General features: G+C 53.0%; 1 protein-coding gene across 3 annotated transcripts in view; it reads right to left on the bottom strand.

The window, feature by feature from the left end:
• The window catches only part of CELSR1 (cadherin EGF LAG seven-pass G-type receptor 1), a 186,205-nt gene that overhangs the window by 59,137 nt on the left and 112,378 nt on the right, over positions 1–14,690 (bottom strand). The window lies entirely within an intron of this gene.

Genomic DNA, 14,690 nt, shown 5'->3' with positions numbered 1-14,690 from the left:
AAATAAATAAATAAAAATAATACAATAATAAAGTTGATTTTTACATTTTTAAAGGAAAAAGAAGCAATTCAGCAGTTCGTGCAATTAGCCTCTCCGCTGAACCCTCAGGGTCTTCCCTAGGAGGTGAGACACCAAGTCACCTGCAGCTCGGAGTTCTGTCACTGGCATGCCATTTCCTCCATTTATTCAACTACCCAAGAAAGTGATGCAGAGTGCTGTTAGGCTTATTGTGGAGCATTAGAAAAGTTTTCCACAAAGGTCAAAACCAACTGCTCACCTGCAGATTCTTAAAAATTCACACCAAAATCTTTTATTTCTCAGGCAAGGGGGTCTAACCCCAGTTTCCCTGACGATTCTGGCCAAAGACAAAAGTGAGGAGTTCTCTGCTTTCCTGATGGACGCACAGTGCATTTGGAAACGCGAGAACCGTGGGTCCGGAGGCAGGAGTCCCCTGCGCATGCGTGCTCAGCGCCGGACGGAGCTAAGCTCCTCCTCCAGGGCTCCATGATCCCCGGGGCAGTTAATTTTGTTCTGGAAATGATCCAGCAGGGCACTGTGCCAGCCCCCACTGAGCCAGACCCTTGACCAAAGCCTCCAGTTCCGCGGGAGGAAGCCAGGGGCATCTCAGCCCTGCCCCTTTGGGGCTCAGCCATCGGGACCAGGTCCCCTCTGCAGCCAGGCTGCTCCCCCAGGTGTTCTGGGAGCCTGGGAATTTATGGGGATTTGCTCAGAGGGGGGTCTGCTTGCCAATGACAAATGAAGGGCCAACATGCAGTGAGATAGAGCCTTACTGGAAAGCAACACGTTCCCTCTCTTGGGGGTTTTATAGACAAAAACTTGCTTGGTACAAACTGAGCGACCCTCAAGCACCCAGTGAGCAGCTCATTCACGTTCGTCTAATTCATGTTCGTCTAATTCATATTCGTCTACGGGCAGGAGGCATCTAAATCCTACTGCTACTCCCAGCTGCAGAAATCCTGACAAGCGAGACAAGGGGCGCGCAGGCTTCTGAGCTGCAGCCTCCTGGGGCCTCCTCCACATGGGCACGGGGACAGAGTCCCTGGGACGGGGCCTCTGAGCTTAACCCCCACAACACAGTAGCCTGAGTGTCCCGGGAAAAACAGGACAAAGCTGCAGGAAGGATGGCAGGTGGGCTACAGTTCCCGCCAAAACGACTTTTCTGAGCAAGGAGAAAACGCTTACCAGAAATGTGCACACTCGCCCACTCACACTCCTGTTCATTCACCCACACTCGTGCATACTCAAACCCACGTGCCCACCTGCCCACTCATACTCGTGTGTTCACTCACCCACACTCGTGCATACTCAAACCCACATGTGCACATTCACCACTCACATTCAAGTGTGCCCTCACCCACGCACATGCACTTATACTCGTGCATTTACCCACGCTCACGTGCATACCCACACACACCCACATGCACACTCCCATCCACGTGCTGTCACTCACATTCATGTGCACTTACCCATACGCTCACACATGCACACTTACCCATACTCACGCACACTCACCCACGAACACGTGCACTCACCCTCATGTGTACTCAATCATGCATACTCAAACCCACGTGCACTTACCCACACACTCAAATGTGCCCTCACCCACACGCACACTCATACATGTGCACTTACCCACACTCGTGCATACTCATCCACATTCACAGACATATACACTCACCCACAAACTCAAATGTGCCCCCACACGTGCACTCATACATGCGCACACCCACACTCGTGCATACTCATCCACATTCACTCACATATACATTCACCCACACATGTGCACTCACCCACTCACACAGGTGCATTCATATATGCACACCTAGCCACTCATGTGCACTCACTCACGGGTGCACTCACTCACCTACTCATGCACACATGCATATTTACCCCATGCTCACCCACACTCAAATGTGCACGCACCCACATTTACACGTGTGCTTATTCACACATGCACACATCCGCACTCACATGCATACTCACCCAGGTGCCCACTCGCCCACGTGCACACTCACATGTGGACACCCACTCACATCATTCATACTTGCATGTGCACACACGTGCAGTCACATGTTCATACTCAGATATACTAGCACACACTTGTGTGCACACATGCTCACCCACACTCGTGCTCAAGCTTGCTTGTACAATATACTCACTGTGCACACTCACTTTGTGTATACGTGCAGCTTGCACACTAACACATGCTCATACAAAGCCATGGCCTGCTCCTGTTAAGACCTGATAGTCCCCTCTCTGTCCTTGATCTGGGCCCACAGGACCCCCTTCCTCCTGTGGTCAGTCCCCCTGCCTCCTTTTGCCCTGACGACCTTTTTGACCAGCCTCCCCTCCCTCCCGGTCTGCAAGCCACTAAGGGGTGACATGCTCAGAATCCATGTGATAAGATGAAGGTGGGGAGAGGGCTGAATTGGGGAAGAGAGCATGGAAGTGTTTGGAAAAGACAGGGAGAAGGTGGGCCCAGGGATGGTCACGGCAGGAAAACACGACAGCCCTGGGATGGGACGTCCCAGAGCAGCGAATACACGGGTGGGTGAGAGATGCTGGGTCCGTGGCTCTGCCTAACCCTGGCCCTCCCATCATCTACTCTGTGCCTCAGTTTCCTCATCTGTGAAACAGCAACAGCACCTCCTCCAGGAGCTGACATGAGGATCACGTGGGGGACACACGCGAGCCTGGCGCAAGACAGGACATCAGTCAGTACCCTTCAGCCACCACCACCTTCCCTGCCGAGGTGCTGGGGGGCAGAGGCAGGAAGGGCCGGGAGCCCTGAGAGGGGAGGGAGGCAGCCACGGGGCAGGGCATCTCAGAGCCCCAGCAGCGAGGGGCCGGGTGGGGTGGGAAGCATGCAGGTGAGACAGAGGCTGGAGGACAGTGGCTATGATGCCAGACAGGAAGCAACCTCAACCGGTGTGAAACTGAGGGCTGCCCCAGCCCTGGGGCGACTTTCCAAAACAGGGTTCTGTAATACAAAGGCCCAGGGTGGGGCAGCGCTTGCCCCCAGGAATCACCCTGTTTCCGTAACAAGTGACTTTCTACCACCTGACCAGGCCCATGTTTGGGAACGGAAACCAAGTGACTTATCTATTTCTGTCACATCGCACACCAGCAGCGGGGCACCCCCACCTGCCACAGCGCCTGCAGGCAGGGCCCCGCACCACCTTTCTGGCAGGGCTCGCTGGCCACCCGAAGGCCCCTCTGTCGGCTTCTGTGCCCCCATTACTTGGGCTCAAAGAGGCAGGAACATCCTGAGTCCGAGATGCAGGGTAAGTAAAGGCAGTGGTCGCAGATTTCACCACCCGACGGGACCATGTGCCGACTGCCTTCGCAGAGGCCCCACTACTGGATGTAAGGAACACCTGCTGGGGCTGGGGGAGCCAGGGAGGGTGTGACCTTTCACGCAGCCACAGAACACCTGGGGAGTATCCCCATCCCCTCCCCTGAAACATGCAACTTCCTATGAGACAGAAGTAAACCCAACAAGGCCACAGGGGGGCAAATCACGAGCCCGCGTGGCTGCCTCCTTTATCATCAGGATTTTATAGACTTTGCGAGGCTTAATTAACTTTGTAAAAGTTTAGCTTCTTTATCTTACATATTCTATAAATCCAATTCTCTTTTTATTATTTTTTTATATTTGAGACGGAGTCTCACTCTGTCACCCAGGCTGGAGTGCAGCAGTGCGGTCTTGGCTCACTGCAATCTCCACCTCCCAGGTTCAAGTGATTCTCCTGCCTCAGCCTCCCAAGTAGCTGAGATTACAGGCACCTGCCACCACGCCCGGCTAATTTTTTTGTATTTTTTAGTAGAGACGGGGTTTTACCATGTTGGCCAGCCTAGTTTTGAACTCCTGACTTCAAGTGATCTGCCTGCCTTGGCCACCCAAAGTGTTAGGATTATAGGCATGAGCCACCGTGCCTGGCCCTCCAATGATTTTCTTAAACAGAATATTTAAAAGAGAAAAACAAAAATGGCTCATAATCCCATGACCCAGAGAACTGCTGTATTATTTTTTTAAATACAAAGAATAACTCAAGTACACGTAAGAAGGCACAGAAGGGCCTAAAAGGAACACGAAATCCACCTCGCTTTGCATCCTTCTTCCCACTGGTATCCACCTTTGCCGTAAGGGCCGCCACGATGCCTCCTGCACTGCATGTCTGGCCTCTGCAATGCCACCTCCTGGCTCTTGTCACCAATGGTCCATGTCTCTACCCTAGAGGCTCGGCTTGGCCACATGACCTGGGCAACAGGACATTAGGGCACAAGGACATGAGAGAAGTCCTGGAAAGCACCGTGCACTGGGACTCGCCCTCTCTGGCTGCTAGGAACCCCCTGCCACCAGGTGAACAGCCAGGCTAGCCTGCTGGAAGATGAGAGGCCCCAGATGCCATGGCTAAGGGCCAAGTCATATGAGTGAAGCCTTCACACAGCCCTGGCTGAATTGCGTAGTCCGGAAGAACCAGTAGCGAAACCACTACATCACGAGGAATAATAAATACCTGATTAAGACTCCATGCTTTAGGCAGTCTGTGACCTTGAAACAGCTATCCGATGAGAACTATTAACAAGTTTAGGCCGGGTGCAGTGGATTATGCCTGTAATCCCAGCACTCTGGGAGGCCGAGGCGGGCGGATCACCTGAGGTCAGGAGTTCGAGACCAGCCTGGCCAACATGGTGAAATCCCATCTCTACTAAAAATACAAAAATCAGCCAGGCGTGGTGGTGGGCGCCTGTAATCCCAGCTATTCGGGAGGCTGAGGCAGAAGAATCGCTTGAACCCAGGAGGTGGAGGTTGCAGTGAGCCGAGATGGCACCAGCTTGGGTGACAGAGTGAGACTCCATCTCAAAACAAACAAAAAAAACACAAGTTTGTTGTTTTAGAGAGCATAGAGTTATCCTTCAGAAAAAAAACATATGTATATACCAGCATATATTTTAAATCTTTAAAAAAAAAATTTTTTTTTTGAGACAAGAGTCTCACTTTTTCACCCAGGTTGGAGTGCAGTGGTACAATCATGGCTCACTGCAGCCTCGACCTTCCAGGCCCAAGTGATCCTCCTCAGCCTCCCAAGACCACAGGCACATGAACCACACACCCGGCTTTTTTTTTTACTTTATATTTTGAAGAAATGTGTTCTCCCTATGTTGCCCAGGCTGATCTTGAACTCCTGGGCTCAAGCAATCCTCCCACCTCAGCCTCCCAAAGTGCTGGGGTTACAGGCGTGAGCCACCACGCCTGGCCTAAAAGTTATTTTGATGAAACTTTCTATTTTGAGACAAGTTTAGATGTACATGCAATTGTAAAAAATAATACAGAGAGATCCCATGTACCCCTTACAGTTTCCATCCATGGAAACACCCTGCAAAAAGATAGTGTAGTATCAAACCCAGGTACAGACACTGACACAGTCGAGACAGAACGTTCCATCACTGCAAGGACCCTGCCTGTGGTCCTGTCATAGCCACACCCACTTCCCTCCTGTCCCCAGCCCAATACCAGGCAACCACTACTCTGTTTTCCATTGTTATTTTGTCATATTAAGAATGTCATAAAGGCCGGGTGTAGTGGCTTACGCCTGTAATTGCAACACTTTGAGAGCCCAAGGTGGGTGGATCACTTGAGGTCAGGAGTTCGAGACCAGCCTGACCAACACGGTGAAACCCCTTCTCTACTAAAAATATAAAATTAGCCGAGCGTGGTGGTACGTGCCTGTAATCCCAGCTACTTGGGAGCCTGAGGCAGGAGAATCACTTGAACCCAGGATGTGGAGGTTGCAGTGAGCTGAGATCGTGCCACTGCACTCCAGCCTGGGATACGAGGCAAAACTCTAAAAAAAAAACAAAAACACAGACAAAAAAACACAATGTCACACAAATGGAATCACACAGTATAATCCCTTTGGTGGTTGCCTTTTCCCACTCAGCAGAGTGAGAAGTTGTTTGGTGCTAAGATGTACTCCCTGTTCGTATCAGTTTGTTTAACCATTCACCCAGTGACAGCCATCTGGGCTGTTTCCCATTTGGGGATATTATGAAAAGCTGCTGTACGACTTGTGCGCATGTTTCTGCGTCAACATGAATTGCATCTATATTCATGAGGAACAGTGGTCTGGGATTTCGTCTGTCTTTGTCTGGTATTGGGATCAGGGTAATGCTTCATGAACTGAACTGGGAAATGTTCTCTATTTTCTGGAAGAGACGTTGCAGAATTGACGTCATTCTTTAAATATTTGTTAGAATTCTCTTGTGAAGCCATCTGGGCCTGGAGATTTCCTTTTTGAGAATGTTAAACTACAATTTCTATTTCCTCAATAGTTATACGGTCATTCAAATGACCAATTTCATCTTGGGTGAGTAGCAGTAGTTTTTTGAGGAGTTGGTCCGTGCATCTGGGTTTTAAATGTACACATGTAGAGTTGTTTTTATTATTCCCTTATTACCCCTTTTAATGTCTACAGAGCCTATTTTATTCCTGATATTAGTAATTTGTCTTCTCTTTTTTCCCTTATCAGTCACACCAGGAGTTTCTCCCTCTTTGAAAAGATTTTGTTAATCTTGTTAAAGAATCAGCTCTTCATTTCACTGATTTTCTCTATTGTTCTGTTGTTTCAGTTCCACTGACTGCTATTCTTATCTTTATTATTTCCTTCTTTCTGCTGGCTTTGGGTTTATTTTATTCTTATTCTAGGTTCTTGAAGTAAAAGCTTAGATTACTGATCTGAGACATCCCCCTTTTCTAATGTAAGTATTTAGTGCTATACATTTCCCTCTCAGCACTGCTTTAGCTGCATTCCACAGCTTTTCATATTTTGGATTTTTATTTGCTTTAAATTTGTTTTAAAAACCTTCCTGGCCGGGCGCGGTGGCTCAAGCCTGTAATCCCAGCACTTTGGGAGGCCGAGACGGGCGGATCACGAGGTCAGGAGATCGAGACCATCCTGGCTAATACGGCGAAACCCCGTCTCTACTAAAAAATACAAAAAACTAGCCGGGCGACGAGGCGGGCGCCTGTAGTCCCAGCTACTCGGGAGGCTGAGACAGGAGAATGGCGTGAACCCGGGAGGCGGAGCTTGCAGTGAGCTGAGAGCCGGCCACTGCACTCCAGCCTGGGCGGCAGAGCAAGACTCCGTCTCAAAAAAAAAAAAAAAAACCTTCCTTCTTCCCTTCCTCCCTTCTTTTTTGAATAATGAAATGTTTCGGTCAAGTCTCTGCAGACCCATCTCCAACTGCTGGAGTCAGCTGGTGCCATCAGGGCTGAGTGAGGCAGAGCAGCAAGGCTGGGGAGGGGGCAGCCGGGGAGGGGGCTGAGTGAAGCTGCAGCCTGGTGGGGTTGGAAGGTTATTTAAATAATGGAAGGTTGAGAAAAATCAATAACTATAATGAGGAAAATGAGAACAAGGTTCCTAACTGATAAAGATTTACAAATACAGAAGAGGAAAAACAACAAGAATGAACTCTAACTCTGCTTGGGCTGCTGTAACAAAATACCAGAGGCTGAGTGGCTTGTAAACAACACACATCCGTTTCTCGCAGCTCTGGAGGTTGTGAGTCCAACATCAAGGTGCTGGCTGATTCAACGTCTGGGGAGGGTCTGTCCCCTGGTTCCTAGACCAGCACCTTCTTGCCACGCCCTCACATGACAGAAGGGGTGAGGAGCAGTCTTGAGGCTCTTTTATAAGGACGTTCATTCCACTCATGGGAGACCCTGATCACCTCCCAAAGGCTCCACTTCCTAATACTATCATCTTGGGGGTGAGGATTTCAATATATGAATTTGGGGGTGCTATGGTCTGAAGTGTCCTCCAAAGTTCACGTGTTGAAACTTCATGGCCAGTGGGATGGTATCAAGAGATGGGCCCTTTAGGAGGTGGTAAAGTCATGAGGGTGGGCCCCTCAAGGATGGGATAAGGGCCTCAATAAACGGGCCCACGGGAGTGGGTCCACCCTCTTGCATTCTTCTGCCACGTGAGGACACCTGGACGCTGCCATTTATGAGGAATGGGCCTTCGCCAGGCCCCAAACCTGCAGGTGCTCAGGCTTCCAGCCTCCGGGACTCAGAGAAATCAATCTCTGTGGTTTGTAAGTACCCAGCCTCGGGTGTTCTGTTACCAAGCAGCACGAATGGATTGGGACGGCATCAGGGGGACGTGAACGTGCAGAGCAGAGCAAACGCGGCAGTGCTGCAGTGAAGTTTATAGCTTCCAATAGGGAGTGATAGGTAAATAGGAAAAAAGAACCAATATGAAGTGTGCGTGCGTGTATATATGTACACACACACACCTACACAGACGTCTATGTCCTAGTTCTGCCCAGTAAGAGACACTGGGAGTGAGACAACCCAAAGCAATGAGCACACCAAGCACCCAGATCTGGAGTTCTAAATGCCACCCTCCACTAAAAGAACCAGGCTTGGCCGGGTGCAGTGGCTCACGCCTGTAATCTAACACTTTGAGGGGCCAAGGCAGGTGGATCACTTGAGGTCAGGAGTTAGAGAACAGCCTGGCCAACAGAGTGAAACCCCAATCTCTACTAAAAATATAGAAATTAACCAGGTCTGGTGGTGAGCAGCTGTAATCCCAGCTACTCAGGAGGCTGAGGCAGGAGAATTGCTTGAACCCAGGAGGCTGAGATTGCAGTGAGCCAAGACAGCGACAGAGGCACCTGGGCGACAGAGTGGGACTTCATCTCAAAATAAAATAAAATAAAATACACCCTACAACTAGGGCTTTTAAAATCTAGTAACAATATCCTGGGAGCTCCTCCCCTCATCGCTGCACAGAACCCCACCGCGCTGTTGACAATGGCTGTTGATGTTCCACTGTCGGAGGACCTTACTGCACACAACCCCACTGCACTGTTGGCAATGGCTGTTGATGTTCCACTGTCAGAGGACCTTACTGCACACAATCCCACCGCACTGTTGGCAATGGTTGTTGACATTCCACTGTCAGAGGACCTTATTGCACAGAACCCCAATGGTTGTTGACGTTCCACTGTTGGAGGACCTTCTATTCTATTCAATACCTTCCGAGTTCGTTTCTGTAAGTTGGATTCTGTGCTTGTAGTTGGCACTCAATTAACATGGAAGGGAGGGAAAGAGAGGGTCAGGTGGCCTCACCCAGGGGACCACACAACTGTCTAACCATGGCAGATCTGTAGAGCCCAGGAAGAGTCCCATCAAAAAATCGCACCCTGACACAAGTGTCTAGGTGGAAGCCCTCGAGTTTTTAGAACATTTGCAGAAACAGAGAAGCTCCCCCGACCCCAGGGGTGCTCTGGGGGCACACTGCTCACTCTCCTTGGAACTTTGGGGTTTCATGTGCAGCATAGACCCAAGAGGTTTTGAATGACCTGACAAGCAACAGGTGAGCAATCCCTAACGACAGCAGGACCTAGGGGTCATCTCAAGGTCCTGGAAATCTCAAAGCACTTAGATCCTCTGGCTCAACAGAAGCAGAGGCTGGTCGTCCAGAGGAGGTTCGTTGCAACCGGGCCTCATGCTGTCTTTATAAAAGCACTTTCCACAGCATGCCAAAGACAGCCCCGCACCATCTCAGAATCACCAGAACCAGAGGAAGCCAAATTGCCGAGGCAGGGTTCTTGAGGACTGCAGCAGCCAGCTCAGGCATGGGGCTTCACCGCGTGTGGTCTAGCCACATGTGGCCAGCACGGCGATCGCGACAAGCACAGCACCGTCCCCGGCCACGTGATGGATGCCGAGCGCCCCTTGAAGACCACCTGCCGCCCACGTAGAGGCTGCTGCCTCAAGCCCCGGCCCAGGGTCTTGCATCTCCACCTGAAGCTACCAGGACTCCGTCTAGCTGAGCTCCCGTCTCACTAGCCCAGTGGTTCTCATCCAGGGCATGACCTCAGGGCCCTGACAATGATGAAGACCTCTTGGTTGTCAAAACTGGGTTAGGGGAACAGCTGCAGTCTAGCGACCAGAGGTCAGCAATGCTGCCCAGAACAGGCCTCCCAATGAAGGATCATCGTCCCCAAGGGGCAGCAGCGCCCAGGTGGGAAATCCCAGCACAGCTGCTCACCACCTCCCACATCTGCTTCATGCGGATCTCCCAGCAGCTCTGGGCCTCCTGGCGCCCCACCTCACTGCCTCACCTCACAGCCCACTCACGGGTCCCCAGCAGGCCACACTGCCTCGTGTCCATGTCAGGCACTACCTTCCCAGCATGTCCTTGCCTCCACAGCTGGCAAGAAGGTTGTGCTCCAAGCTCCGGGCAGGCTCAGCTGGCTTTGGAAGACACCGGGGCCAGGTGGGCACGAGCCACCCTTGCTTCCCCAGGGCCCCGTTAAACATCTTGCTGGCACATCTGTGCCCCCAACTCTGCCAGGAGCTCCTGGAGCAAGGTAGCATCTAAACGTGATCCCCGCAGGCAGCCTCAGGGAAGCACCATCAGGGAGTGAGCGCTCAGTGCAGCCCCGAGGGTCCCCGTCCTCCCAGACGGCCCCTCCCCAGCACTGCCTCTGTGGGGAGGAAGCTTCTCCCCACACCTCCTGAACACCCAGGATGCCCAGGGCAATGGGGGAGCAGCAAACACTTAAAGCTAATGAGGGCAAAACCTGATTCTCAAGTGGGAAGAACGGTTTTCCTTTTCCGTCAGGCACTTTCGCCCTTTTGGAAGTTTGTGGTGGAAACACTTTCAAACCAGCCTTGGGGGAAAAACAAACAAACAATCACGCTGGGGGTGAAGCAATGACTGAAACCGCTCCACGCGGCCCCAAACCTCCCGGGGTGGTTGCGGGATGGGGGCGACGTCGTTTCATCTGTGCTTGGCGGAGCTCCACACAAATGTACAAGTGCCTGCCTTTGAAAAGACCTTCCTGGAAGCATGTCCGACTCCAATGCACCCTTTGGTTTTGCTGAAGGTGAATTAGACCAATAAACCTTCTCGTCTAAAACGTCATCAAGCAGAAAGGAAAAATAAACAGACTGCCTGCTCCCTGCCCGGGAGGGTTCCCTACCCCGTGGCTTCTGGTGGCGTGGGCCAGTGGCAAGCCACATGGGAGGATAGAGTGAGGGAGGGGAGGGTACCAGGAGGGCCCCAGGCTGGCTGTGCCTCTAACACAAGGGTGGCCTGTGCCCCTCTCCTGTGGCTTCTGACCAGGACCCCTTCTCTCTGGACTCCAATCTGCCATTTCCCTTGATGCTCAAGGACAAGGACTAAGGGCTCAAGGACTGTTCCCTGTCACAGCTCTGCTGGCACTGCCTCTAGCCGTGGGTTCCACACTGCCCCTCATGGATGCCCCACGCCCTGCCCAGCCCTTTGTAAATAACTCTTCCAGGGCTGGTCCCACTGGAGCACCCCATCTGCTTCCTGTGAGGACCCTGACTGCTCCACTAGCCTGGCAGCTCCCAGGCCCTGTGCACTGGCGGGTGGGGGAAGGGTCCCCGCAGGTTGCACATGGACGCAGTGCAGGAAGCCACTGACAGGCGATACCCAGGAGGTCATGCTCAGACCTAAAATGCAGGTGGCCCACGCCTCAGAGACACAGCCGCCCTGGAGGGCGGGGGACAGAGAACGAGACTCAAGAGAGGAGGCTGGGCAGCGGCGCGGCCCCCACCAATGCTTCCATCCTCACCACACTGTTGTATGCTGAATTTTTTCAAGTATGTTTTCTTAGTCATCCCTAAAAATACAAAAACCAAAAGCAGCAAGGTGGCGCAGCAGGTGAATGCAGCGTGCTGGGGAAAGGACACAGCTCGGTGGGGCAGGGGGGACGACCCTCCGCATCAGCCAAGGCAGGTGGGGACGCATGTGCAGGGGGGTTCCCTCGGTCATGTCACCCACCGCCCTCAAGACCACCCTTGTAGCCCTAGCCTTGAGCCCCTCAACCCCTCATTGTCCAGCCCCAACACCTCCTTCCCGTGTGGGTCCCCCCCACCCTGAGCCTGTCCTCTTCCCCAAAGCCTTCCCTGGTGGCCCAAGGTCACCTCCAAGGTGGCTGCCGGAGGACGGGACCAGAGGTAACCTTGGAGACAAAGCGGAGGCCCAGAGAGGAAAGGAACCAGCCCCCAGAAGATTGTCTTCCTGACCTCAAGCTGGCCCTGCCACCCCTCCAGGCCCCCATACCGCTCACAACCTGACTGGCCCCGCCCCCAGCTCAGGCACACTGCAGAGGAGACCGCTGCACCCGGGTTTGTCAGAGCTGCCACTCAGAGACAAGGTCACGGAGCAGCGGTGCCGTCTCCTCCCCGGGCAGATGCTCATCATCTCTGCTAACACATTCCTAGTGTGTGGCCCCGTCAGACCTCCTAATGGACGCCTAAAGACACAGTCAAAACTGGTTGGTTTCCTCCATCAAATAACCTCAGGCAAGACAGAGAAGCATCCAGCGCTCACAGGAAAGGCCTAATCCCGCACGGGAGGCTGCGCTCAGGCACCGCTGAAAGGACCTGGCCCTAGACACGGAAGCCGTGGATCCCGGTAATCCACCGTCCTCTGTTTATCTTCTTACGTGAGGCCCCTCTCCTCCGGGACAGTGCAGGTGGCGTCCTGCACGGTGACTTTGCTCCTCTGAGCACCCGGAAGGGGGCGGCGGCAGGCGGGCCCCAGTAAACACTCACTGTGTTCAGAGCCAGGGCCGAGTGTGGACAGAGGTGACCGCAGCGGTGTCCTGGCTGCGAGTCCCTCCACAACTGCGGGCACACTGTTGCTTCTGCCATAGGCAGACGATGATTCTGGAGTATTGGGCACCGACGGGGAGACCAAGGCGGACTCAACCTCCCCCCGCCCACCCCCTCCCCAGCAAAAAACGTTCATCCCTGGACTTCGTTTTCTGACACGCGCAGGAAGGAAAATGTGCCACCTATGCCCTACGCTTCCCTGACGATGGGGCACAGTCTCCAGGGTCCCCTGTGGCCCAGCCCTTGGGAGGCACCACCCCAGGGGGCATCAAGCTCTGATGTCCAGCCCCAGCTGGCTGGAAGGGTCACAGGGCCAGAGCAGGCAGCGCCAGGCAGCAGGACGCAGGGGCCACCCGTGCAGCTCACCCAGGTGAATGCACTTAACACTGGCTAGCACTGCCCCACACAGCCAAAGGACGGCACCGTATCAAGAAAAGACTCAGTCTTTGAAATGGACAATGGCAGCAAACGGATCCGCGTCTGTGAGAGCTGCCCTATTCCTTTTGCTCAGCCCTGAGCCCCTCATCCCACCAGCCCCCGCGCCTCTGTCGAGCACACGGGCTCTCCATCCATCAGCCAGGCCCCACTAGGGGTGACATCCAACGTGCGGCAGCCCAGACCCCGCCCAGACACCTGCCAGCCTTCTCTTAATATCCCCCCAAACCCCACCAGCACCTCCCATCTGTCCTCCTCCCAAACGAGGCTCAAGCTCCACCTGCCCTGGGCTGGCACTGATGGGACAGAGGACAAAAACCATGGTCTCTGTGCAGGTGACCACTACTTGGAGTCTGTGTGGCATGCCTGGGAGATGATGGGATATTCAAGGCAGATGTGAGGGGCGGGTCAGGGAGGTAGAGGGACACCGGTGGACAGCACGGAAAGGAGAGTGAAAGCCGGTGGACGCAGCACTGCGACCTCAGGCCCAGTGACTGGACCCCAAATGCTGGCGAGTCACAGCCAGACATAGTGGCTGTGAAAGAAGGAAGACGCTGTCTCCACGGAAGGACTGGCTCAATTCTCCTGGAGGACAGAGGATCCCTCATCTGCCAACCAAGCTTAAGCCTCGGCCTTGTGGAAGTCTGGGAAGTGGGGCACGGGGGGGCGACTGGGCTCCAGGAGGGGCCAGTAAGACCCCCGCAGACCCATGAGCACGTGGGGGCACACCCTGGAGCTTCCCAAGAAGAGAAAAGGGGTTTGCACAATCACAGCCGTGGAAAGCATGGCATTTTGATGCAAAAAACAATTGTGTTTCCTTACAAGCCAAGGAACAGCAAAATAAAGCGAAACCAAAACCACCTGGGTGGCCTTCACGGCACTTCCTTGGACAGTGTTGTGGCTTTCCAGTTTACATCCAGGGAGAGTGGACAATCTTGGCTACAGAATCGTGTATCAACGGCCCTGAATTTCAGCCACTAGTAAATACTCTGGCCAAGGTAGCTGCAAATGAATAAGCCTTTTCTGTGTCCTTCCCCCAGCGAAGATGATCTCCAAGGTCCATGTCCCTCCCCGACACAAAGCTCCAGGTGGGAGGACTATGACCCCACCACAGGGCTCAGGTGTATTTACACAGACCCTCCACAAATGTGCATTTCCTAAACCACTTTTTCCAGTAGCACATTTAAAAAACATTTCAGAGCACAAATGTCTTAAGACAGAAAACCTACCAGGGCACCTTTTTTCCTTTCTTTTCATTTTTTTTTTTTTTCCAGATGGAGTTTTACTCTGTTACCTAGGCTGGAACACAGTGACACAATCTCGGCTCACCGTAACTTTCGCCTCCCAGGCTCAAGTGATTCTCCTGCCTCAGCCTCCTGAGTAGCTGGGATCACAGGCACCCACCACCACGCCCAGCTACTTTTTTAATTTTTGTATTTTTGGTAGAGACAGGGTTTCACCACATTGGCCAAGCTGGTCTCAAACTCCTGACCTCAGGTAATCCACCCACCTCGGCTTCTCAAAGTGCTGGGATTACAGGCATGAGCCACTGCGCCCTGCTCCAGGGCAC

The sequence above is a fragment of the Trachypithecus francoisi genome, unplaced genomic scaffold (assembly GCF_009764315.1).
Source record: "Trachypithecus francoisi isolate TF-2019V2 unplaced genomic scaffold, Tfra_2.0 Lachesis_group14, whole genome shotgun sequence".
Taxonomy (NCBI): domain Eukaryota; kingdom Metazoa; phylum Chordata; class Mammalia; order Primates; family Cercopithecidae; genus Trachypithecus; species Trachypithecus francoisi.
Note: the sequence above shows the minus strand (reverse complement) of the source record. Positions and strands in the feature narration are given on the sequence as shown.